General features: G+C 43.5%; 1 pseudogene; it reads right to left on the minus strand.

Annotated features, from left to right (window-relative positions):
- Window positions 1-11554: 11554 nt before the first annotated feature.
- On the minus strand, window positions 11555-16092 carry LOC118083334 (peptidyl-prolyl cis-trans isomerase A pseudogene; annotated as a pseudogene).
- Between the last annotated feature and the right edge of the window lie 9462 nt (window positions 16093-25554).

Below are 25554 nucleotides of genomic sequence, written 5' to 3' on the forward strand. Positions count from 1 at the left end.
AAGGGGAGTTTAATGTATTCTCTCCCTGCTGTGCTTCTGATGAAACCCAGTGCACCATCACAGAAAAGGCTCTCTCTTTCAGGCAAGCACAACAACAGATGGCATGTGGAGAAGGGCCTTAAGTTGAAAATATTAACGTTCAGGTAATTTTTAAATCACTGTTGAACTATGTCAAAATTTGATGCCAAGCACTGAATGCAACTTACACTTCAAGATTCTTCTGAACAGGGGCTGGCCTGCCCATGAGGTAGAGTGAAGCAGCCTGGCTCGGGTGGCGGAATCCCATGGGGCAATGCTCCCATGGGACAATGCGGCTGCAGTTTCAGCTTCTGGAGAGATGTTGTTGCAAACTGCCACATGACCCCGGTAAGAGAGATTTTGGCATTGTGGCGGCAGTGGCGGCAGCTTCCCATTTTGCCTGAGGGGGGTGAGACAGGCTGGGCCTGTTCTGAAGACAGCAGAAGGACAACAAAGATCAGGAAAGCAGCTTCCCAAAGCTCTTCTGTAACACCCTTGCAATTTGTATTTGACATTTGAAAGACATAGAAAAATACGAAGCTGCCTTATATCAAATCAGACCATTGGTCCATTTAGCTCAATATTGTCTACACGGACTGCCTGCAACTCTCCATGGTTGACATTTTATTCTGTTTTTAATGTTCTGTTGAAAGCTGCCCAGATGGGTGGGGTAAAATTAAATTATTATTATTATTATTATTATTATTATTATTATTATTATTATTATTTCAGGAAGGAGCTTTTTCCAAAGAGACACTAGGGTTTAAACCTGGGACCTTCTACATCCCACTGAGCTATGGTTCTTCCTCCTGCTAATCAGCTGCTTGAGCTTTCTGAAGGGACCTTGATTGGAACAAGGGGAGGAGGAACTTGTATCTAAAATAATTCCAATTCGGTTTTGTTTTATTATCATTATTTTAAGAAAACAAGCCTTGCAGAGAAGAGATGATAAAGTGGATGCATACCACCTTTGGGAACTAATAAGCAGTCCCTCTGTGAAACTCTCAGTATGCCGCTGTTAAAATAAACACCCAAATGTACGGCACAAACCATGGAGCACATTTTCAGACCCATAATATTTATTTTTGTGTTTAAATTTCACACTTCAAGAATATTAAATAAATAGGATGAAAGCTGTTGAAGTTTGCATGAGGTTTTCAAGCCGCAGCCCGAAAGTAAAATAAGCAGAAGGGGACATGGGATTGACCTGAAAATAATGATCATACCAATTCCAAATGTTAACTTTTTTAAACAGCCCTGGAACTATGGCTCAGCTGCATTAACAATACCAAGCATGAAAACATGTTAACCTGTCAATTAAAAAAAAAGATTTCAATTAGGTTCTTCGGACAAACTCTCTGTGGATTGCATTGCTGGTCATTTAAATATGTTGCCTCATGGTTGTACAGCACAAGAGTTCTTCTGAATGTGATCTGTACATCCAGAAACCCTTGGCTGAAATCCAACGGAGACTGAGGACAATTAAAAAGCTTTTGCAGAAGCACAGAATCAAGGTTGAATCCAGACTTAGATATACTTAAAGGAGATCCATTCAGATCAGCTGTGTTAAAAGTGAATCACGACTAACTGAAGTCCCATTGATTTCAATAGGTCCGTTCTAAGCATAACTAAGTCTGTGCCCAATACATAGAGTTGGAAGGGACCTTGGAGACTGTTTATTCAGAGCAGAGGAACTGTGTTGCAAAGCATCACACTTGATGGATCAAGCAGGTGGGGCTGAGAAGATGTTGAACTTCCTGGGTGAGGTGGGAATCTAAAGGCCAGGCAAGGATTAGAGGTCTGGGACCACCACTTTGTAGAGGTCCAATAATCCTAAATAGGAATTGTTCCTAAATTTCCAAATAAGCCACTTAAACGTTAAGGAACAGCGAGGACAACTTGGTGTCTATATTCTTCCTCTTAGGAATCCCTTGGCTGCTTGCTAATATGACTGCATAGCGCTTCACTCTACATAGTTTTCTACAAAGTTTCGAACAATTGCTCCTGTCAATACCATGTCAGGGCTTATTGGGTTTCAGGAAACAGTGGATCCCCAACAAGAGTTTTATTGATATGTTGATTAGAGGATAAATAAATGCAGGACTTGTCTCCATCTTAATTGTGAGCGCTGCAGAATAGCGAGCCCTGAATTGAATAGCTGTTAGCACGCAAAGGTGCTTTGCTTTCATCCATTCATGCAACAGTGCAATTCTGCAGCCTTGCACAATTTGTGACCGAGCCTCTGTAGCGTCCAGCAGCCATGCATGATAGCCTGCTGTAACAACTCCTCTGCTCCCCCAAACAGTTCCAGGCAGGTAGCAAAGAGGACAGGGGTTATCTAATCCCTGGCACTGAGTTGTTGGCTTGGTAGGTCATGTGTTTGGGGCAGCTGGAGTAGAGTTAGGACTTTGGGGGTTATAATGAATTCTGCTGTTACTGGCATGGGAAGCTAGTTTAGTTTACTGTATGAATAGATCTGGCCTGATATGAGCCAACATAGGAATATGATCAGAAAAACTGATGGTATTCATTTTGTAGGATGTGGAACCAGGAGAGAACAAGAAGCCAGCTTGAGAAGGGGAGTCATGTTGGTGCATGAAATGTGATGGTCCTGCAGCATCTTAAAGAGAATGGATGATGGCTGTTGCTATACATACTCAGCGTAGACCCACTGAGCCTAATTTAGTTGTATATCACACAATAAAGCTGCATTCCTATAAATACCTGGTTGTAAATCCCACTGAATTGATTGGTGTTTACTTCTGATTAAGCCTGCATTGGATTGCACTCCACCTAGACTAGGTTGGAACATGTGTCTTTTTACCTGTTACGATATACTTCACCAGATGACATTGCAGAACAATGGGAGCTGTTCCAGATTTTCTTACAGCTGTTGCCCTATTGATGTTTGATTCCGTGTTGTTGTTTTTTAAAAAAGTGATACCTTATAAAACTTATCCAGGAAAATCTCATCTCAAGGCAGCCGCTGAATAATTTAGTTCAGAAAGATATTTGGTGCTAAACTACACCTCATGCTGAATGAGTGCTATCTACGTCTTTGCTTTTCCTTTAATTAATTAGACAGGCATAGGACGTGGTTGATACTTGGTTCAGGGTCCACAATGAAAACTTACCCTTCCCTCCCCAGATGTGAACCAGGGGAAAATATCAGGTTCCCCACTCCCCAACAACATGACTATGAGAAGGAAAAGTTCCCGTTTGTGCCAATAGGGTATCTCACCCCCAAGGCTCATAACCCTGTGAGAATGTGTGTGCAACTTTTGCTCTCATCGTGGCTGGAGAAAGAAGGGATAAACTTCCCTGCCATGCCTGTTGCATTCTCAGTAACCCCTGTCCCGGTGTGTGGTTTGGCCCTCAGAGCAGGGGCGTTCCAAGGGGGCCGGGGGTGGTCCGCTCCGGGTGCCATTTCAAAGGGAGGGGACAAAATGCTAACCCCCGATCAGCCGCACCCCCCAGGTGGCGCTGCTTGATGTGCACTCCCCAGGTGGCACGCCATGCCCCTGGGATGCACACCACGCCCCCTGGGACAAGCGCCGCTCCGGGTACCGGAGCAGGTTGCTTCGCCTCTGCCTCAGAGACATCACCTGATGCTCTGAGTGAGTGAAGCATTCCATGGGTAAATATAAGGAAATGGGCACTGTAATAACTGGAGAGCATCGCTAGTGGAGGCCATACAAGGAGCATTTCAAAATATTTTACAAGGGATGTTGAGATTATCAAACAAGACTGCAGTTTTATACCTGCTTATATGGGGATAAAGTCACATTGATTTCAGTGGGGCAAACTTCAGAGGAGTCAGGTTGAATTGGATGAAACACAACTCTCTAAAGAGCTCTGGAAGTTATTTGGGGGGGGTTGGCGGTGTGTGTGTGTGTGTAAATGTTGGACATTATGAGGTTCTATATTTTGAAGGAGGAAGTCTATGTATTTTCCTCCAGGCGCAGCAGACTTTCCCTGCCATTCAACATGCTACATTAGCTCTCTTGCTTAGAACAAAGTTATTACAGAGCTAGGTTGTGAGATAAGTGAAGAGTGCTCAGCTCCTTTCTCTGTACTCCCAGCTCCTTTGCTGACAGAAACTTCTCTGTGCCTTTAACAGCTGCATGAAAAAGGGAGAAATTTAACTAGGGAAGCTTAACCTTCATGGATCATAAAAGGATGGTATAAATGGCAGATAGGTAAACAGGATTTCACTGTATACACATTATCCCATGGCAGTTAAACAGGATACCTAAGAGAATTTCTTCACACATCTCTTCCACTATGGGGACATGCTTTGTGGGAAAACAGGAAAGTACTGGGACACATTGTTCAAAATGGTATGGTATGTTCAGCTGACTGCAGCACAGCTGATCATATTATCGAATAAGCAGATCCCATGCACTTGCAATCCAAAGCAAATAGGGGCGGGTTTTGTGTGTGTGTGTGTGTGTGTGTTTGTCTCTTGGCTCATCTTCCTCGGCTGCTGCATTTAATGCTGAGCAGCCAGCCAGAGAAGAGAAGCAGAGGGTCACAAGCCTGCAGGCCTGTCTAGCAAGTGGGACAGGAAAAAGGCAACACAATGGACAGAATAGGGGCAGATTAAGGTATTCCAGGATTGAAATTGGTAGAAAGGAAATATTAATATTGGGAGATGGACATCTGATGGAGATCAGATGACTGATCTGAGAGGCTGAGTCGCAAGGTTCTGGAGGTAAAGAAGTGAACGGCAATCTTCTGTAGCATACTTTGCACTAAAATTCCTACTATCCCCAGCCAGCCTGGCCAAGGGGAGTTGTAGTCCAAAATATTTGGAGGGTATCTGTTTGGGGACTGGTGATATTGAGAAGTGAACTTTCTCATTAGCCCTTTTTAAAGGAAGAAATGAATGGAATGAGAATGTCTTAGAACCTGAAACCATGTTTAAGGAACCACAATCTAGTTACCTTAACCAGAAAACACCTCCTGACTCAGATTCCCCCATCTGGCCCACAGAGCATTTCATTGGAAATTAAGTCTCAGTGTGTCCAATTTTATGAATGCAGTCTAAGAGAGGGAGGAAGCCCTAGCATAATATGAAGAATGCCCTGGCTTGACAGACATGTCTTGTCTCAAATAGTCAAGAGTACTTTGAGGTGAACCATGTCCTCCCTTGGACTGGTAGACCTGCCCTCCTGAAGTGCCAGAGTAAGGGAGAATAAAGTACAGTGGTACCTTGGAAGTCAAATGGAATCCATTCTGGAAGTCCGTTCAACTTCAAAAACGTTTGGAAACCAAGGCATGACTTCCGATTGACTGCAGGAAGCTCCTGCAGCCAATCGGAAGCTGCGGAAGCCCAGTTGGACGTTTGTGTTCCAAAGAATGTTCGCCAACCGGAACACTCACTTCTGGGTTTGCGGCGTTCGGAAGCCAAAACATTCGACTCGCAAGGTGTTTGGGATCCAAGGTACGACTGTACTGGTTTTTTAAAATAATAATAATCAGCATGTTAACCAAACCCTAACATCTTTGAACCAGAGTTGCCATCAAATAAAATGCAACTGTCCCCTCCAAATAGCATGTTTGCCTTGTCCTGGAACTCAAATGCTGGTGACAGTTCTCTCTTCCCCACCCCACAAACATTGTGGCATTTACACCCAAACAGGGAAGCAGAATGCAATTGAGAAAACAAGGCTTTCTGTATCAAATCATTATCTTCACTGTAGAGATTTAGCATGACAGAATTTGAAATGTCAGCTCTTTGCTTTTTTTGAGTTCCGTCTCTTTCGACGTGAGGCTCTGGATGTATATCTGTTCTAGCTGATTTACACCTTCACCATGAGGCATTTTCTTCACAGCGTGAAGAAGACACATCTCCTGAAGGCACATCTTAGAGGCAAATGCTCTGCAGCTGCTCAGGGAAAAGGCTTCCTCCCCAGTTGAAGGCAGCTTCCTGAGTTTTACTGCACCCTTGATTCAAAGAAGGGCACTTTTACGAGGGGGGGAGGATTGGGGACAAATGGAAACTTTCTCTCATATGTGCCATTGCGGTGACATCACCCGAGTCCATCTGGAGCTGATTCTCAACTCCAGTTTTGTGTTTTACAAATATTCACCGAATGAAGGGGGCTGGTGAGATGAGAAGCAGCAGTGGGTCAGAGTTAGAGGTGGTGCAGACAATGTGGGACAACACCGAACATCTGTTTGACAGCATAAAAGCTGTTGTATTCTGTGAGCATACCGATGTGTATGAATATGCATCCTTGTCTTTATCAATGCCTTTGTCTAAGGAGGCAGCCTGTAAACATGCATCTTGCTCCTGCATGAGGTCAATGATGTAACAACCGTTAATTGTATATAGCGCAGGATTGCAGCCCATTTTTTTTTAAAAAAATAACAGATTGTTGAAGAAATGGCCAGTTAGCTACCATTTACCATGGCCACGTATAGAGCCCACTGGAACCTGAATGTTGGAGATAAATCTTAAACTGTGTTCACACAGCAGTTTATTCTGTTTCCCCAACTGTAAGTTTCCGCATTATATTTGAACTTTCACGCAATGCAAAAGCCACTTCTGGAAATATAGCAGAATCTAGCGGAAGTTTAATACTCATTTCCATGCTAAATGCTTCCAAGAAAAAAAAAATCCAGTTGCTGGCCCATTAACCCAGAAAATCGCGGGAGCAAAGTGGCGAAATTTGCAGCGGGATAGTGGCATACAGTTATTTCTTGCTGTTTTCATGGTTGACTCATGGGAGAACAAGAACACACATGTGCAGAAAGGGTGGGGCTGCAGTGACATTGTCCAGTTACATATGATTAGTGGGTCACATCATGCACCCGATGTGAATGAAATTTAGCTTAACGTCTTGGCCATCCGGTCAAAAAGTCACAGTTGCATAATGCAGCAGATACTGTCGTGTGAAAGGACAGGGGTGCTGGCATTATAATCAGTGCTCTTTTCTTCCTGGGGGTACTCAAGGTACGCGGTACCAGAACCTTTTCCTCTAGAAGAAAAGCATTGGTTAAAAATGTGGCACTTGCTGTAACAAGCTCATGGTGAGTACCAGCACCGTTTTTTTCCTACAAGAAAAGCACTGATTACGTATAATCAGAGAAGCAATATTCTCCATATCTGAATGAACCCTTAGTTTCCCCATCTGTGAGTTAACCCATTCTCAACCCAAGGGCCACATTCCCTTCTAGAAAGCCTTTGGTGAGGTGGGGGGGGGGAGAAAGGGTTGTCATATGTTAATGGTAAGCAAGGCCAGAAGCAAAAGTGGGTTGAGTATGAAGTGAGTGGATTTATCAGTAGACTAGTTTGTACGCATTCACACATCTCTCTCTCTCTCTCTGCATTCAGGTAAGCAAGAAACATTACCAGAATTCCAAGCATACTTTCAGAGAGGCCTGGAAAGGTACACTTAGTTGCTGGGCCCGAGGTTCCCTATCCCTGGTTTAATTTTTTAGGAGTTGAGCAGGTTGCCTTTAGGATGCTGAAAATGCCTTTAGAAATGGAGGCGCTAGTTATCCATGTATAGATTGATCTGCAAGAACATTGGCTACCCTAATGGAACTGCTGTGGCTGTTCCAACTTACAAATTCCCACCAGGGTGAAAACAAAAGAGTCTAGTTGTTTGCTATAACTGGGTACCGAAATCAATTCATGCCCAATTCAGTGCATGGCTCTGGCAGCCGCGCAGCTAGTTTAGCCGATGGCAACATGTCTGGAAGTCAGCACTTGCTGATAAAAAGTCAGGACTGCAAGGGATGTGTGACTCAAAAGTCATGCACAAATCTCGCTTCTTCCGGAGAGCTTGGCTAGGCTAAGCTAGCTAGGCCCACACACTCTCAGCTTGTTTAAAATATTCTTATCCCACATCTCCAAGATCCATGTGGCTCACACTAATATTTAAAACAGGACAAAATGCCAAGAGCAGCCTGGCATACCTACCTCCACCACCAGCGGTCATCTCCAGACATTTGCATGAATAGGAGAACATACGTTTTCGACTCAGAAGTCTGGAAGGGCCCTATTAAGAGTAGGAGTCAGCGTACAGTGTTAGTGGGAAAGTAAGTTTTGCTGCCTGCAACATCAGTGACCCTGAAAGCAGCACCTTTGTTCTGCAGGCCTGAAGATCCCTAGCTGTGAACGCCATTGCCTTGGAAACACGCAAGGTGCAGTGCAGACATGAGGAGGAGGTGGCTGCAAGTGCTTCAGGGAGTCAGGCCTTGAGGCACAACCAGAAGGACTACGTGTTATGTGCTAGAAACAAACCATAAAGGTGGGAATCCTGAGAAAACTCAAAAGGGGAAATTGCTGTTAAATAACTGCACCTATTTGATTTCATTCGCTGTTGATGGATGGAAATATCTGCTGCTTCTTCCTCTCTTTTTAAAGTTTGCTTCCTTGGTACCACTTATAGTCTCTCTCTCATAGGTATATATATATGCAGGAAGAAATGACCTGTCTTAAAGGGTTTAATGATACCTAGGAAGCAGTCATCTGCTTCTTTGCTCTGACAGCTTCAGCTGCCTAGAGGAGTTTGGTTATTGGGATGATTGATCACTCCTGCTGCACACCATATGTTAGACGGTATTAGTCAGAACAGAGTTATCGGTTTCCTTGTTTCGTACACTATGTACTAGGTATCCTTGCTTTAGGGTTTATTGCACAGCTCTCTCTCGAACAGGAGCTTTACATGCTCTGCTCTTACAGAATGCACTTTTAACTATGGGCACCAAAGGCTTTGCAGAAGCACTGAGTGCAGATGTGAGAAAACACACACACACACACACAAAATTTGGTCAGTGTCATATACTGTACAGTGGTGCCTCGCAAGACGAATTTAATTCGTCCCGCGAGTCGCTTCGTATAGCAAAAAAATTGTTTTGTGAAGTGGCTCCCATAGGAATGCCTTGAAGTGCGGGTTCCCATAGGGTGCCTCACAAGACGAATAAAAAAAATTTGTCTTGTGAGGCACCCTATGGGACGAAAAAATTCGTCTTGCGAAGCACGCCATAGGAATCGTCGTCTTGCGAGTCTCCATTGAAATCGCAAAGCACATTCGTCTTGCGAAAAATTTGTCTTGTGAGGCATTCGTCTAGCGAGGTACCACTGTAGGTCTGTTCCAGACCAGACCAAAGAAAATGCTGTAAGTGCATGCTGATTTCTAGAGTGACTTCACCAGATCCCTGTTGTGCATTGGCTCTGTGTACAGCCTGAATAACAAAGCAAATGTGTGTGAGTTGGGTGAGGTTTTAACATCTCTGACTCAGATGCCACCATTAATATCTCCGCTCGGAGTTGTGCTAAGGACTCGGGTGATGAGAAAAATGCTGTATTTTGTCATTTAAAATATAGCAACCGCTGCATTTTATTTATTGGCTGGGAAGGGGAGTGAAACCCAGTTGACTAGGGAAACACCCTGATCTTGAGTGGGGAGGGAGGGTAGAGTGATGGAGAGATATTTAGTTTTTTATGAACAGGACTAAGGTTTTCATCACAGCAAACTATTTTCCAAAGCCACACCAGTCTCCGTGAATGGGAGGAAGGATGTTTGCAAATTTTGAGGAGAGCTCAAAGAGTCATTCCACTTTCCCTCTTCCTCCTTTTAGTTGTAGAGATTGCCACATTATTGATTTTCTCCTTGTTCTAATCAGGGCTTTTTTCAGCTGGATCTTGCCAAAACTCAGTTCTGGCCCCTCTCAGGTGGGCGCCATTGCCATTATAAGAGAACAAGGGAGGCGTTCATGGTGAGTTCCAGCACCTCTTTTTCTAGAAAAATAGCATTGCACAACTGTATTTTTAATTAATTAATTAATTACTGGCATCTGTATTGACCCATGAATATTTGAATGGTTTGATGACTTGGGCTTTGGTACCAATATCAACTACCATTGGCCTTCCATTCTTGTCCAGTGCTCCATTGATAAATCCAGTGAACAAAAGATTTGAACTCACCTAATGTTGCTTTTTTTTACTTAAAGAGACTTATATGACATACACTTGCTAAGAAATTTCACATCACGAAAATGTAATGATTTTATTAATTTTGTTGCAATTCAATTTTGCAGGTTTTATTTTTTTAAACACTCATACACAAGGAACAGGATGGTTTGGGTTTTTTTTTTTAAAAAAAAACCACCACCACTTACTTTGAAAGTAATCTGCATCAGATTGGCTAAATAGCAAGCAACGGCTCTCCTATAGCACTGCTTTTTTCTTTAAAAGGTATGGTAGTATTTATGTACATGTTTTTAGCTTTGTTGCCCTTTCTGTTGGAGGAGAGACTGGGAGTGGAGAAGTAATGGTTGACTTGAACTTTAAAATAATCTTCCCAATGCAGAAGATGTTGCAATGCTCAGCTGACATCCAATGTTAACAGCTTTGTCCCTGAAATGTTATTTTGCTTTTCTTCTCTCCCTTCAAACATAATAAATAAAGCCATGAACATCACTAAACTATCCTGCATTTGAACTGGCAGCCAACTCGTATCTGCACCTGTCATTTCACCACCCAAGTCCATAACAGAAGATGGCTGGGACTTTCTACAACTGTTGGTATAATCCAGTGTATTTATTAAGATTAAAAACCAATGGCAGTGCTCACTGTGACTTCTGTTGCATATGTCAAAGAACTTTAGGCATGATCTTGTCAAAGTTGAATACTTTCAAATCAATGCAATGGATGTCAAGAATACTAAGGATACTTCCCAAACACCCCTTGCTGATATTTGCCTCTGGGTTTTGTAGTTCAGAATGGCCTGGTCTGGTATCCAAAACTCAATGGACACATTAGGAATTCTAAGTCCCCCCCCCCATTTCTCAATGTTTTCTGTTATGGGCCGCTTCTGGGAGTAGGGGGGGTTATTTTCTGTTGCAGCTTTGGCAATTCTGTGGGTTCCGACTTGCCATTTGGATTTTTTTTTATCGGATATTGTCATCATTTTACATTGTGTGTTCATTGTAGTGTTTATTTACTTAGCTTTATAGCCTGCATTCCTTCCAAGGAGCTCGAGGTATCATACATAGTAATCGTTCTACCCATATTATCCCGACAAAGACTCTGTGTGGCAGGTTAGGTTGAGAGTGTCATGGACTGATTGGAAGATGTCATAGACTGTTTGGAAGCAGAAAAGTGGTAGGAGGAACCAGCAGGGGAACTCCCAAGAAAAAGAGGCTCAGAGCCAGGGGAGGAGGAGCCGGAAGCTGAAGAGGTAACAGGGCTTAGTGAGTGGGGGGGGGGGAAGAATCTGTGGCAGAAGCTAAAGGTGGAGAGGAGGGAGGCCAGGAGGCAGAGATGAGTATAGCTGGGGAAGAGGCACAGGTGTTATCCCCTACTATTGCAACAAGCTCCCCCCCCCCGATCTCCCAGAACCAGGAGAAGCATGAAGAGAACAGAAGAAATGTTAGCTTCCTGTAGGCACAGTCCCAGATTGCTTGGGGGGGGGGGTGGCTGGAGAGAGGAGTGGACTTAGGCAGCTCTGGGAAGGCGAGAACCTCCTCCTCCTCCTCCTCCTCCTCCTCCTCCTCCTCCTCCTCCTCCTCCTCTTCTGTTTAACTTGTTTTATTTCACTTTGCAAACAAAGTTGCCTTCAGTCCAGGTGGACTTGTGAAGGAGCAGAAATTGAAACCCAATAGAAAAGCAGCAGTAAGTCAGGAGCACAAGGATTACATGGGACTAACCCCAGCTACAGAAGGAATGGTTGATTGTTGAGACAAAGGAATTTTATGACAGCTGCCCACAGTCAGAGATGGTGATCTTCTTGCTTGTCTTGCCGTTCCTTGACCCAAAGCGCTCCATTGCTTCCACAATATTCATTCCTTCTTTGGCTTGGCCAAAGACCACACGTTTCCCATCCAGTCAGCCAGTTTTGGCAGTGCAGATGAAGAACTGAGACCCATTTGTATCGGGACCAGCATTTACCATAGACAAGATGCCAGCACCTGTGTGCTTGAGGACAAAGTTCTCATCAGCAAACTTATCACCGTAAATCGATTTACCACGTGTTCCATTACGACGAATAAAGTCACCACCCTGGCATATGAACCCAGGAATGATTCTGTGGAAGCAGGACCCCTTGTAACCAAAACCTTTCTCCCCAGTGCTCAAGGCATGGAAATTCTCTGCTGCCTATATATATGTGGCAGCACCACAACCCCTCTCCACACAGTAAGGAGTGTGGCACAGCCGGGTAGACGAGGAACTTCAGTCTCCACAAGTGCTTAATGGGGGCAAGATTTGCCAGAGAAGAGTTGCTGCGCTCATTAGGCCTGACACTCCTGTGCAAATAAAGGGTTCATTTCTACTTGCTCAGTGTAGTTTACTGCTAGCTCACTCCTGTCACAAGGTCACTCAGGGAGTTTCATGGATGAGTGGGGATTTGAATCGTGGTCTCCCAGGTCCTAGTCCAACACTCTAACCACTACACCACACTAGATCTCTTAGTAGTTTTGTGTTTTACTGAGCATTAAGAAGCTTTGAGAGATCTGGTGTAGAAATGCTAGAAATAAATACACTGCTTTAGAAATAGCACGGAGTTCTTGATGTGCTCTTCATAATTCTGGGCATTTTCTGCATGCATCTTGAGGACAGAGTTCACCTCCTGATGAATCCACTCCCTCCTTGATTTTTTTAAATAAAAAATATAGAAAGCCTAATCAAGATGCATTGGACAAGAGTGATGAAAAACATACAGCAGAGAGGTCACTTAATGCCAATCATTTTAGGACTTGAACCCAGGTTGCTGCCTTTCAAACTGCAGCCTATGTGTTTGGATTTGCACAGGTGAAGATGTTGACCTAGAAGAATATGGAACAAAACTACTACCGCTTTAAGCTGTGGAGGTTTATTAAAAGAAAAGGAAAGGGGAAGAAGAAGAAGAAACAAAGGCAAGCAGATGGCTAAAGATGAAGGTCACATCAGATTGAGAAGTTTGTCAAAATGTGATGACATAGGTAATCTGTAAACTGTTATTGCACCTAGCTGGAGGTGCTGAAAAACATTTTGAAATTACAAAAAACACTGGAGTCACCAGCACACAGGCAGGAATGATAGCCTGGAGTGGTTCTGCTCTATGGATGAATGCCAGATGTGCAAAGCGACATATCTGGAATTAATGATATTAAACATGCTTTTCTTTTATGCTCAATAATAACTCTATTATGATTGATACAAACCGCAGACACTTTATCTAGTACAAATGGAATCGTCTGTCATTGACTATATTAAATCATCAATTTCTGCATGATGAGGATCGTTTAGGGTAACTAATCATCTGTCTCGTTCTGAAGTCTTTAAGGCTGATCAGATAACGTTTTGAATACTGCCTGAGCAGCCATGACAATCTAACCCTTCCATGTAAGGATTGAGAGGGGCCCATTATGCCGTCAAAGCCTGTGGAAATATCACAGCTCTTTCTCTACATAATACCCTGCTGTAAATAAATCACTCTCCACCGCAAACTTTATTGATCACAAGCACTTCCATGCTTGTGTCTAGTGAAGTCTCTACAGAATAAAATGCTGCTTTATATTTTGTCTTGTCAAAATATTAAACGGCTCTGTCAAGCGGAGTCAGGCTAGCAGCGATGGTGTAATTCTGCCGGAGCTCTTCTCATTCCGTCTTCCTATCTCAGCTGCCAAGCTTACAAAGCAGGGTGGGTTTTTCCCCCTCTTTTTTATAAACTTTCCAATTATAGTCTCGTAAGATTATGAAGCCTTAAGATAAAGTGTCCTAATTTAGAGGACTGGAGTACTGAACTACTAGGCGAGCAGCTGTTAGATAAAACATTTTGCACATGGAAGGGGGGGGGGTTGGGTGGAAGAGAAATAGAAGATAACCTGGCTTATTTATATACACAACATTAATGGGGGAAAGGAAGATAGCTTAAAAATATCTCTATTATTTTGCGGGGGCAAGAGATGGGAGAGAAATGTTTGAATTAATCTGAGTACAAAATGTTTATTATTCACAGATATACTTTAAAATGATCCAAACACTGCTTCTTTAATCTTTACACTATGTATTTGCCTAAATAGCATTTTTTTTTAAAAAAAATGTAGAAGCCTAATGCATAAATAAAGCAGTTCCATCTACACTGTATTTTATTTTTGGTCTGCTTTTCTCATTTGTTGGTCTTCATTTAAACATACAGAACCGACTGACGCCTTGGCTTCTTTGCCCCCCGCCCCCCTTATCATAAAGCCAGACTGGATGAAAACGAGGAAGAGTCTTGTGGCACCTAAAAGACTAAGGGTGCCTCCAGACTGTCACTGCTTTGAGGGAGGGATTCAACCGTGTGCCAGAAATGTTAGGTTTTGTGCAATTAAAGTGGATTAGAATGTTCTGTTGAAACAAACCCACTTTTTTTTATCAGACCTATTTGCAGTTTGGAAAGTGATGGGGAAAAGCATGGTTCATGCGAAGATGTGCAAACACCCCACAAACAAATCCTAATGAATTCCCATTGTAATAAACAAATCAGAATTAAAGCTCCATAGAGACCAGGCAGAGTCTGAGCAACACACCACCTGCCATTCTGTTGGCCACCCACCCAAAGGGATCTTTTATCTGGATCTCTTCTTTCAGTCTGGTCTCAACACAGGAGATTTTAAGTGAGCTACTTGTATAGAGACTGTTTTTCCCATAGCCCATCTCCCCATGCCACCTTTTGTGCTGCATTGGGGGAATCCATCAAACCTCTGGAGCAAACTTTGCAGGGGTCAGGGAGGCTGCAGGGGGGAGCAGAAATCAGCAAAAAATGCCTTATCCTGCCATTATTTGAATGGACCAGAGAGCCTTCCATCAATGGAACCCAATGCCTTCTCTGTAACAGCCTGACCATCCTAATACATTGAAACTGATGTGGGATCAGGCAATATGAAAGTTCAGAAAAAACGGGTGGATCAAGGGGTAATAGGGAAAGAGGGTCTACATAATCTGAAACTACTTGGTGTCTTAAGAATAGAGTTATCAGACTTTTTTTTTTAAAAAAAACACATTTCCCCAAATTTTGATTCCCCCTACTAATGGAAAATTGGAAATACAGTACCACCCCTCTCCTCACAAATGTGTGTTTCTGATTTCCCACCTCCCACTTTTTTGGGCCTTCACAATTCTAATTCCACCAGCACTGAGCAATATCGCTATTGTTGCCTTGGTTATCATGTTTTTGTCTTCTGGCAGCCCCCCATTACATCGTCATGCATATTTATTTTAAAAATGTATTTCTATACATTTAGAGCAATGTAGAGCAATATAAAAAACATTTTTTAAAAACAAAACATTAAAGCTGTACGGAACAATAAACAGGTAGGTAGCCGTGTTGGTCTGTCGTAGTCGAAACAAAATAAACAAATTCCTCCCAGTAGCACCTTAGAGACCAACTAAGTTTGTCATTGGTAGGAGCTTTCGTGTGCATGCACACTTATTCAGATACCAGATAAACAATTAGTTTATTCTACTCCATGACACCACAAGTACCATCCATGACATCATGGTGCCCCAGGCCATGAACCTCAGGATTTGGGGTGCCAGAGACTTGGCAATGCTGCTCAATACTGCAAGAAGTGAAATTACAGAGAACCAGGCAGAAGGCCTTATCGGTAGTGGTGCCCTCCCTGTGGAACACCCTACTATCAAATGTCAAGGAGATAAAAGAACTATGCAACTTTTAGAAGACACCTGAAGGCAGCCCTGTATTAGGAAGTTTTTAAATGTTTGATGCATTCTTATGTTTTTGTACGTGTTGAAAGCTGCACAGAGTGACTGGGGCAACCCAGCCAGATGGATGGGGGATAATAATAATAATAATAATAATAATAATAATAATAATAATTTTCCACAGCTATCACCACTTATCTAAAGCATCTGATGCTGATATAATTCTATGTTTCTCCAAAAATTGAGACAAATCAAATTGGGAGTTTTCTGGTGTCATGGGGCCTAGTAATTGGCCAAATATGTATGAGTTTTGCTGTTCCATTCTTTTCTGTTGTACATCTCTTATGCATTTTTCCTACCTTGTTGACTCCTGTGGGATCACTGTTTTGAATGAAGTTTAGGAATACCTGCACTCCAAATGATGCCATTATGCTTATATTGTTTTCCCTCCAGCCAGCCTGCTTGTCTATGTGTGGAGAAATCTCCCATCTGAGCAGACTTTGAGCATTCAGTTTGTAATGAATAGTGCAGGAGAGGGAAAGGACAGATCCCTCAAGAGTGACACAATTTGGGCAAAAGCTCTAAGCCTTGAAAATCTTTTGCATCCTGACATCTGAAACAGGTGGTTCTCGAGCTCATTTTGTGAACATAAGTTGCTGTGCGGCCGACCTTCTGCTCCTGAGCCTTCTCAGATGTATCGCCAGTAGGGAACCGTCTGGCTGAATGTGGTTTTTTAAAAACTTATCTTTCAGCTAAAACAGAGGTCCTAATGCAAAATGCACTCAGCAACACCACGGGGATTTGTGACACTCCTTGTTAGGACTTCTGAGCCATAAACCAATAAATGGGTTAGAAAGATCCAGGTAGTTTTCCCCCTTGCTGGTGACAGTTAAAGCATAAAAAGCATCATCATAATATTGAACAGCGATCTTAGTTTCACCAGCAAAACCAGCCACACAACGCTGCAAATAGATTACAGCCATCTGGGTTACAGAGCATGCATTTCGTTAAGGAAGAAAAGGACCAAGAATATAAGGGGAGGGGGAATAATATGAGCAATAAAGAAACTTGGTGCTTGAATGGGGACTGTCCGAGAAAAGGAGGGGTAATTACAGATGAGAAATTTCTCTGTAAAACCACTAGAGCCATATGAGACCCTGGCCTTCCTTCTAGACTAAATAAACAATAGGAATATAACAAACAGCTGGTATGCACAATCGTTTTGAGTGAAGAATGTTTCCCATCTTTTCAACCTTAAGTTCAGTTCCCCCTATTCTAGCACCAGTTTCCATTTTAAAAAAAAGTTCATATGAACATTCATCCACATTTTTCTATTCAATTTAGTTCAATATAAGCAATTTCCCCCAGCATAATGCCTATGCCTTTTTGTACATTCTTTCCCAAAATAGATTAATCTTTTTTCCATGCTTTCCTCTGATAAACACATTTCTGAACACGTTCTTTTTTGTTCAAGAACTACATCACAAAATTCAGTGAAGTATGAATTTCAAATTCTAGCTGTGTTTTGCAAAGTTCAGGAAGTGAGAATCTGTTAGGTTCACATTAAAATGCAAACCAAATTAATTAATTAGTCCGGTACCCCTGCATCTACTATCTAATTTGTAAAGTGTCTTGTCCATTTGTTTTCTGGGCATTCGGACACCACCACTCACAGTATCGTTGCCAAATTTGGCACAAGGGATCCCAAGGTGCGGGCGGTGCGTTTGTCAATGGGTCTTGCTTCCAGGTAAGTGTGTATAGGACTGCAGCTTATGTGGACATATCACCTTTGGCTAGCACACACAGGTACTGGCAGGAAGTGCTCAATAACACCTTTGTTTTTAGCAATGCCTTTGCGGTTTACATGGTTGAGTGGTGCTAGTGTTTTTCTGTATTGTTCCAAAGTTGTTCTATCTGCTTGAGTTAAATTTTTGTTTTGCATTACTTTATTTTTAACATAAGCTCCTTTTAATGGATTTTGTCAGTTGCTTTGGGGGCTGTGATTGACTAGGAAATGGGGGTAAAATACCAGTCATAAATAAATAGTATCTTGCGGGACCATTTTGATAAATGGATCCCTGCTGGCTACCTTGCCATGACGGCACTCTATCTATCCTCAGGATGCTGTGGCTAAAAAAAGAAAAAAACCACAAATGCCGTTTCAGCCCTGTCAACTAATAACTAATAAAATGATCTATCCATAAACCAAATCCTAGTCTATTAAAGCTTAAGTACAGCAAAAACCCTGTACAAATCCTACAAGCCAGTAATCTCACAATAAAAACAAATCCTAAGCCACCAGACAATATTACGTCCCATCAATAGACAAGGCCATCTGTCCAGGGCAATAAAAATCATGAGAGAGAGAACTTTTAAGTGTTACAAACTCTCTCTCTCTCTCTCTCTCTCTCTCTCTCTCTCTCTCTCTCTCTCTCTCTCTCTCTCACACACACACACACACACACAGTATTGATTTTTTTAAAAAATTGTTTCATCATGAGACAGTGTTATTTGGAATTGTGTCTTTTTGTGGATGGATTCTTAGTACTGTGTGGGACACTTTTCATTTTTATCTGCCTCCACCACCCTTACGTTTTCTCTTTCATATAAGATGATTTCCCATTATTGCATACTGGGTTTCCAGTGGAAGAACAAAATACATATACAGTGGTACCTCGGATTATGAACTTAATTCGTTACGGAGATCCGTTCTTAACCCGAAACCGTCCTTAATCTGAGGCGCGCTAGCGCTAATGGGGCCTCCTGCTGCTACCGGTGCGCGATTTCCGTTCTCATCCTGGGGCAAAGTTCTCAACCCGAGGTACTACTTCCGGGTTAGCGGAGTTTGTAACCCGAAGTGTTTGGAACCCGAAACGTTTGTAACCCGAGGTACCACTGTACGCCTATAAGAAAAATTCTTGGCAGGAGTGGTGGGTATCTCCTGACAATAACGGTCAGTGTAGTGGACTTTGAATGCAAGGCACCACCTACACCCTCACTGTTAGGGTGGGCCTGACTTACATTTCTAACCACCATGGAAATTCATGTTGTAGAGAATGTCTCTCCATAATTCCAGAGGTGTGTGCATGCATGTGGTCCAAAGCACATACCAACCTTCAACTCAATGGTCTTTAGCTGGTGGGTCATGACCCACTACCAGATAGGAATGGGCAAATCTATTTTGGTTTCTCTCAGTTTCTCATTTCTCCCAGTCTTAAGTTTGGTTCTCCACATTTCTCCACATACATTTTTTTTTATTTAAAAGTCCCCATGAAAATGGGATGAAAATTCATCAGCGTATTAGTGCAAGTATCTCCCAATGTACACATATTTGTATGCAACTTCACCGAGGATAAACATTTTTGCAAAGATATTCTCCCTAATATGCAGTTTTTTGTGTTATTTTTACTCGCATATGTATGATTGTGCGCACTTTACCCTAATATATGTATTTTAGTACACATCCCCTGACTGGAAAATCCACACTGTGTGTGGATTTTGAATGACAGCTGTGTTTTGGCTTGCAAATGTTCTGCAAATTGGGCAGGTCTGTCTTTAAATGCAAACTAGTTGAAATTCTCTCCCATCCCTACTACCAGATCCTGAGGGGCATGGCCACCATGCAAATGCATGATTTTTTTTAAAAAAAGGAGAGAAATGGGTCCCCAAATGGAAATTTAAGTAAATGGTGGGTCCTGAGTGTGAAAAGGCAGAAGATTCCTGCTCCAGCTCAAGCAAGCTTCTTTGATCATAGGAGGCAATATAAATACATAGCTCTCATTACACATTTGCAATATGGATAACAGCAACTATCCAGTGGGTCAGGAACAAATGTTATGTCTTCAGCCTTGGGAGGATAGAAACTTTGTTCTCAGATGCTATGCCAACTTTCAGTAGAGTCTATTCTCAAACATGCATGCTTGAGACTGGATGCTCCCAGCAAATCCTAAACATCGAGGTGTGCATGTTTGCATAAGAAATAACTTGTGCGCTGGTTAAAAGCATTCAAAGGGCCTGGGCTTCTGTGACATTTCTATAACTGGTGGGGAACCCCAGGCTTTCGGGGAGGGTGCTGTCGAAATCCTCCCCCAAACTTTTCAACTCTGGCTCCTTTTATTAAATCTTGTCAAGTTAAACTAACAGTTACAGCAATTTTTCAGAAGGCTACATCTTCGTGATCCCTAAGCTTGGGCTGCTGACAAGGAGTCGCTTGAAGCAACACTGTTATCAACAAGGTGCCTTCCCCACAATAGCTCAGCCTTGGACGCCATCCCCAGCTCATCACCTCCATCTGTCTCTCTGTATGGTGGGCTGTGTGCACACCAGCAGGCTCTGGCCGTGAGGTTCAGTCTGCTGCTGAGCAACTCATCAAACATCCTACACCGTGTAGGCTCCTTCCTCTTAAGTATTTTCTGCCACAGACAGCCCTCACTGTGAATCTGACAGGAATGGAAAGTAATGTAAGCAGCACTTCCGTGGGCTGGGGAGAGGGGATTGCCTCGCTCGGGGATCTGCAGGGTTTTGTGCAAACATCTCTCCTGAACTTCCAGCACAGCCTGGTTGGAGCGATCCAGATACATTCTGCGTTGTTGTTTTCAGGCAGAGGAACCCCAGCTCTCTCCTCCACTCCCGCCCCTACCTTACATTGTGGGAAGGGACATACCTCAGTGGTAGGTAAAAAGGTAAGGGAAAGGATCCCTGGGCGGTTAAGTCCAGTCAAAGGCGACTATGGGGTTGCAGCGCTCATCTTGCTTTCAGGCCAAGGTAGCCGACATTTGTCCACAGACAGCTTTCTGGGTCATGTGGCCAGCATGACTAAACCGATTCTGGTACACGGAACACCGTGACGAAAACCAGAGTGCACGGAAACACTGTTTGCCTTCCTGCCGCAGTGGTATTTATCTACTTGCACTGGCGTGCTTTCGAACTGCTAGGTTGGCAGGAGCTGGGACAGAGCAACGGGAGCTCACTCCGTTGCAGGGATTCAAACCACCAACCTTCTGATTGGCAAGCCCAAGAGCCTCAGTGGTTTAGACCACAGCGCCAACTGGGCCACCTCAGTGGTAGAGGGTCCCAAGTGGTGTCTCCAGGAAACTCCTGTCTGAGAGCCTGAAGAGCCTCTTCCAGCGAGTGTAGACAATATGGAGCAAGATAGACCAATGGTCTGACTCAGTACTAGGCAGCTTCCTATGTTCCTTTCTCTATTCCCAATGATCTTTTTGAAAGCAACCCCATTTAGATGGATGCTTGAGATGCAAACATTAGTGTTAAAACCATCAAGGTTGGGCTAGTTTCTTCTTCTTTAATGAGGTGGTTGTCAACTCTCACAGAGCATGATCCATGGAACATCTATGCTCCCATTTATTCATGCAAAAAATGCATTCCATTATGGAAAATTGCTTGCAAAAATTTGTAGATTAGTAAAAAGTGCACACCTGTGTGTCTGCTACAGGAGAAATTGGCACTAAAATGCTTTTCATGAGGTATATATATATATATATATATGACACACAAAACAACAACAACCTCAGAATTGCTGCAGATATTTAAAATTGGAAAAATTAAAATGCAAAGGACCAAAATGGACAGATTTATCCACTCCATGCAGATCTGTTTTGACCTCTTTTTTGGTGGTGCATTTTGTTCTTTGGGCTGGGGGTGGGTGGGGATCATGCCAGTGGCCATTCTAAAATCTACCTTCTGGATCTTTTGTGGCTTTGATTCAAGCATGGGCTTTAAAGGTAAAGGTACCCCTGACCATTAGGTCCAGTCATGGATGACTCTGGAGTTGCGGCACTCATCTCACTTCACTGGCCGAGGGAGCCAGTGTACAGCTTCCAGGTCATGTGGCCAGCATGACTAAGCCGCTTCTGGCAAACCAGAGCAGTGCACGGAAACACCGTTTACCTTCTCGCCGGAGTGGTACCTATTTATCTACTTGCATTTTGACGTGCTTTCGAACTGCTAGGTGGGCAGGAGCTGGGCCCGAACAACTGGAGCTCACCCCATCGCGGGGATTAGACCACAGCGCCACCCACGTCCCTGTAGTACTTTTCTCCTTTGTTGTGGGTAGTTTGGTCCCCAGGCTGCAATCCCTTGCACACTTGGCTGGAAAAATCCCATTGAATCAGGACCTCATGCATATGATTGGGCTGCACAGCACTGGCTTAATTACTTTGCACTGAAATCAGTGCAATTAAACATGCTGGAGTTGGGGTGGATGTTGCCTAGATTTGATCCCCTTTTTACTTTATTTTCGCTGCAGCAGCAACTCTGTGTGGTGAAAAATTAGCTTAGCAGTACATTAGATCCCAGAGAGCATTCCATCATATGCATGTAAATGGAATCGTTTTATTTTAAGTCCCTAAATACTTCCATTTATGACTAATGATTACTCTAATACATGCCTCTCCTCTTCTTTTTTATTGCCATCGCTGGTGCTATTTTCTGTTGGTTGAAATGCAACCTAAATGCTCATCTTTCTCCCCAAAGACTTGGTTCTTTTCTTTCAACTCCCCAATAATGAGTGTGAGTTGAAGATCAGAGCATATGTTAAAAGGCACCTGATGCATCTTTTTAAGCATTACCTTCAAATGAAGTAACTGGCCTTTAGCCTCTTGCTGCAGGATAGAAGGGGAGAAGAGATGTGCTAACACATGAGAATGGGCGACTGACCCGTCTACCGCATAGCACTATCTTTATACTTGATGCATCAGAGATAAGTGGAAATCATTCATAAATGTTTCTGGCCAAGTCTTGCAGCATTTAACCCCGGGGGAGATGTTACTTCTCAATTTCCACAGGGAACGATTTAATGCCCTAATGCCCTGCAGAACTCCTGGGCTGCTCACTTAGAGGATGCAAACTTTTGTCTCTTCTTCACCTTCCCTAATCATTGAGCTTAAATAGTTGTCATGAGTTCAATCATGTCTGTGCCTTTAATAACCAAAGAGCATTTGTTCACATTTATTAAGAGCAGGGGCTGTTATCTTATTAAGGCTGATGTCGAAGAATGCTGCCATCGTTTCAATTACATTTACGCCAATGGGATGGCAGACCTGCTCAAGATGACAGGACGGCGGTGCTTTATTACAGGCACGGCAGGAGCAAGTTTGCAAAACTCCCTCCGTCTTGATCCTCAGTAATGGCCTGTCAATGGGAAAAGGCGATGCAGGCACAGGGAGCCTTGCGCTTTGCTCCTATGCCCCAGTTGTGTGCTGGGAGTTGTGTGGGTGTCTTGTTGGTGTTTTTGTGTCAGTGGCCATAGTTGCAAAAGCAAGCCCAATCCTGTGAATGTGCTTTAGTCACAACATGCAAGCATTGACTTCTAATCACCCCAGATAAAATCCCTGCAGTGTTTCCACTACTTTAAAACCTTCCCATCCTCTATGATCCTCAGCTGTAAAATGGGACTAAAATACATCAGATCTATGAAGGCCTGTGCTCTGCCTGAGAATACGGAAGGACTGAAAACACAGAAGGGGGATTCAGAAGGGGGAAAGCTGTTGCTCAGTGATAAGAGCAGCTGTGTTGGGTGCACAATGTCCCAGGTTCAATCCCTGGGACCTTCAGGTAAGGCTGGAAAAGACTGAAACCCTGGAGCAGGCATAGGCCCTCCAGATGTTTTGGGACTACAATTCCCATAATCCCTGACCTGTTAGAATAGGGGTGATGGGAGTTGTAGTCCCAAAGCATCTGGAGGGCCGAGTTTGCCTATACCTGCCTTCGAGAGTCACTGCCAGCTTAGCATAGACAGTACTGAGCCAGATGGATCAATGGTCTGACTCCGTATATGGCAGCTTCCTATATTCACATGGCTTTTAAAACATTGAAAATAGTCAGCTCTAGTCAGCACAGCACTAGTGCATCTGCTTTGCTCAGTCCAGAGCTGGAGCAGCCTCACTTGCCCACAACTGGGTCCCCACCCCCAGCCAGTTGGGGGAGAAAGTGCTGCCAGCTTTCATTTCCAGGCCTTTAAGGCTGAAGAAGACAGCGGTTGTGTCTCTTTTTCCAGTCTGGGCAAGGACAGTGAACATGGGTTTATCAGTAGAGTATATTAAGCACTGCAGTGGTATGAACTGCAGGGATGTATGAGGTGTTAGGATAGGGGTAGTACCTCTGGCAGGCGGCATGCCATGCTCCTTCTGGGGTAGTTTGTCCACCTTTGGTCCCCACCTTATACTCAGCTCTTACCTGTGGCCCCTAGAAGCTGTCGGCGTGTGACAGCAGCCACACCCCAGGAACAGCTTCAACTGGCCTGCTAAACCAGGTGAGGGTAGCTGAATGGTCTCAAGCCCTCAGTGAGTTAGCAACTTCCCCTTCATCTGAAGGCAGGCTCTGACAGATTGAGCAGATGAGTGCGTCAACAAGGCATTTTCCGAACGTGCTGTAAAGTGAGGAGCAGAAGGGAAGGTAGCCCATCTAGGAGAAGGAGAACTCTGTCCCTAAACCACCACTGCATCATGGGATATCTTCAGGAGAAGAAAGTGCTAAGGAATATAAACCCTACATGAATCTGGAGTGGAGTTCCTAAGACAGTTGGGCATCCTTGTACACCTCCTTCCAGCAACTCCTGCAGCCAGGCAGGTGCCAAACGTATTGCTCTGCTTTCCTTTGGACGGCATCAGTGAGGCCAAGAGGGAGTCTTGTCATCTGGGCTGCCCAGGCTTGTGCCCCAGGGAGGTCCATTTGGTGCTGCTAATGTAGTGGTTTGACTTCACCCCCTTCATTGTCTCTTGAGACAGATGGATGCCAACAGCATACAATAGTAGCAGGAGCAGTAAGGGCAAGTAGCACAGCATCTTACTCTGTTTCATGGCAGAGAGTTAGAATGCAGCTCTCCAGTGTTTGCAGCACAGTGAGAACCTGGGCAGAAATAATGGGAGGTCCTTTACGAAACTCACAAGCCCTCCAATTTTAGCTCAGCCATAACTGCCTGTATACTTCTAAAATTATTAGCTACACACACACACACACACACACACACACACACCACCGGCCACCTAATTTGGGCTCTGCCCTTCATCAGAACCTATAGTGTCAAACCCTTGCTTCGCAAATCAAAATGCACAGTATTTTAAACATGTTCTCCCAGTTTGGGCATTCAGGAAACCATGATTTAACAATCCGTCAAGTCTCCAAAAGCTTGCCTGTTTTACTTGTATTGATAACCTTGGCACATGGGTATTAGGAAGTAAGAAAGAAATAGCTACGGTTTTGAAAACGCACTTGCTTTTTGCAATTTATTCTTGAGTATAGCCACAAGCAGGCCTTTAAACCTTGCTGAGAATTGGTTCCCTCTCTGCTGACGTCTCTGTGCCTGCTCCCTCTTAAAATCTCTAGCGCTGCCTCCCTTTTCACTAGGCCATAGTTTTGAGGCTCAGGTGAGAGGATCTGCACGTGTCAGAGAGAGGATTGGAATGGGCATTTCCTGCTTTATATACCAGGACATAAACCAACGACTGAGGATGAAGATGAAATGTTCTCCCTAGGCAGACTATTCTCTAAGTCCCCACCTCACGCCATTTTTCACAACTAGGGTACTTGTTTCCTACGTGCTGGAGTTCAATCAATGGCCGAGACATGAAAGGCCTGCAATTGCATGATCAATCCCTTGAACCAACCAGGAGTTTCTCTGCCAGTCCATCTCACAGTTGATTAAACTACATATGTAAAAGGTAAATGGGGAGAGAAGAGAAATCCCTTATCGCAACAGAGCCCTTTGTCTCTTGGCCTTTAATCTGCAACAAAAGAAACACATTTAAACAGGCTAGAAGCTCAATTTTCTCTTGCTCCTAATAGCTGATCTACTTTTTTTAAAAAAAGGAGAGGGAAGGGAAATATGTAATCTTAATTTACTTATAATTTTAACTATAGTCATACGTGCTATT

This window comes from Zootoca vivipara, chromosome 1, assembly GCF_965207765.1.
Source record: "Zootoca vivipara chromosome 1, rZooViv2.hap1.1, whole genome shotgun sequence".
Taxonomy (NCBI): domain Eukaryota; kingdom Metazoa; phylum Chordata; class Lepidosauria; order Squamata; family Lacertidae; genus Zootoca; species Zootoca vivipara.